Source organism: Cyprinodon variegatus, unplaced genomic scaffold, assembly GCF_000732505.1.
Source record: "Cyprinodon variegatus isolate N-32 unplaced genomic scaffold, C_variegatus-1.0 Scaffold865, whole genome shotgun sequence".
Lineage (NCBI taxonomy): Eukaryota > Metazoa > Chordata > Actinopteri > Cyprinodontiformes > Cyprinodontidae > Cyprinodon > Cyprinodon variegatus.
Window position 1 is genome coordinate 341,668 of NW_015151318.1, and position 2,576 is coordinate 344,243.

The following is a 2,576-nucleotide window of genomic DNA, read 5'->3' on the forward strand; positions in this document are numbered from 1 at the left end:
TCACTATCAAAGGGAAAACTGAGTACCTTTAAGCTGACACTAGATGGCAGTAGAGATGCTGTTCAGTTAGAAATTCAGGCTGATTTTACTTCCTGATGTTCTGCAGCACAAAACTAACTAAACGTTTTTTTTTTATAATCAGTTTGGAAATTTCGTTTTTAATCTAGAAAGGAGAAATCTATTTATGTAAGTGTTTTTTTTATTAATACAACATTTCGGCATTTATGGAGCTCTGGGAGTTTCAGTATTCACAAACTCTCCTATCTGATCCACACATTCACAAAACAACCCACTCATGAACACGACAAGATTCATACATGCACAGGACAAAATCCACACATGTTAATACGATTCAAACAAACACATAGAAGATACACATTCACAAGACATGATTAACAAAAAATATTTATGATGCATTCACAATTATATGTTTATTTGTAAACTACTATTGGTCTGAACTTCACTGCATTTGTGTGGAATTTAGAGACTCATCTGATGCATAAGAAAGGTTTTTGTTAATGTCTTGTAAATATGTACATTTTATGTGCTTGTTTGAATCATTCTGTGCAGGTGTGGATTATATTCTGTTTATGTGTGGATCTTGTTCTGGTATGTGTGGATCTTGTACATGCGTGAGTTGATTGTCTTGTGAATTAGTGGATCACATATTTGAGTGTGTGAATATTGAGACTAGCTCCTTACACATTAGGAGGAACCCACGGCCATCTGCATCAGCATATGTTCTCACAAGGGGTCTGAGGATCTCATCTCGGTACCTAATGGCAGTCATGCTTCCTCTGGCAAGCACATGGAGTGCTGTAGGAACCTCCAAAGAAATGCCATCCCACACCATTGCTGACCCTATGCCAAACCGGTCATGCTGATTAATGTAGTAGGCAGCTGCAGATTGCTCTCCTCGGTTTCTCTAGACTCTGTCACGTCTGTCACTTTGCTCAATATGAACCAGCTTTCATCTGAGTAGAGAACAGTGCACCAGTGGCTAATTTGCCAATCCTGGTGTTCTCTGTTTAATGCCAAGCATCCTGCATAATGTTGGGCTGTAAGCAGAACCCCATCTGTGGATGTTGGGCGCTCATACCATCTTTGTGGTGTCGGTGTCTAACAGTCTCTGCAGACATATATGCATTTGTGGCCTCTTGGAGGTCATTTTGCAGGGGTCTGGAAGTGCTCCTCCAGTTCCTCCTTGTGCAAAGGCAGAGGCAGCGGTCCTGCTGCAGGATTGTTGCCCTCCTACGGCCTCCTCCACATCTCCTGGTGTACTGGCCTGTCTCCTGCTAACCCTCTGGACACTACGCTGACAGACACAGCAAACCTTGCCACAGCTCGCACTGATGTACCATCCAGGATGAGCTACACCAGCTGAGCCACTTGAGTGAGTTCTAGAGTCCGTCTCATGCTACCAGAAGTGTGAAAGCACCACCAATATCCCGAAGCGACCAAAACATCAGCCACAAAGCATATGAACTGAGAAGTGGTCTTTGCACCCCTCCTCCAGAACCACTCCTTTATCATCTGTGTCTTGCTTATTGATAAATATTTCCACCTGTTGTATATCTTATTTGTATAGCAGCATGGGGAATTGATTGTCAATCAGTGTTACATACAAAGTGGATGGTATGATTTCACAGAAGTTTGATTTAAGTGAATTTACATTGTTTCGTTTCCTTGTTCCATATATTTTTTTGAGCAGTGTGTATTGGTGATGCTGACCTGAATGACAATAACGATATGCTAAGTCTAAAATTGAATGTCAGAAGTTATTACCATCTATCTCACTTAAAAACATGTCTAAAACAATCAGAAAAAATACCATTATAACAAAAAAGTTATATGTTGGTTAAATGTCTCAGATTACATTTATACAACAGAAACTGTGACAACAGGGGGTCAAATAAAGCAAAGATACCAAATAAACTAATAAAAAAAAACTTTATTACTGTTACTTCTGGCAGGCTTTTATTCTGAAAGTATAAAGTATTTTAATTAAAAAACAGGGGATTTTTTTTTACTATCCCTCCATTTTGTGGGTTATAAAACACTAAGAGAAATAACAGTACAAATAGAGTCTTTAACAATCTTTAAACAACAAAGTTTAGCAAAGACAGTTCAGGGCAGATTTAATGGTGGCTAAATGTTTAAAATCTATACAGTGAAAATACTATAGGGAAGTAAAGATGGAGCTGAGAAGTATTGCTCTCCTCAGACTCTGCAGGACACAAAAAAATCACAAAGATTTAAATAAAAACCTAAATATTCTCTTCTGGTTCAAAAATGGTTAATAAGTGAACAGAAAATGTTTCAATGAGGCTAAAATGAAGGAGGAAATCAGATAAACCTGCTGAAGTGGAGCTTCTAGATCTGCTGAGTCTGACAGAGGCAGGAGGGTCAAACTGGAGAAGCTCTGACGTTTTCATAGACAACAGCATCATTATCTTCATCGTGATTCACCTGATTAAAGTACAAAAAATAAAATAACACTACATCTGACACATCAAACATCTTGTAAATTCAGTGTCTTATCTGGGGTTTTATTACGTTTAGCAGAAAAATACAAT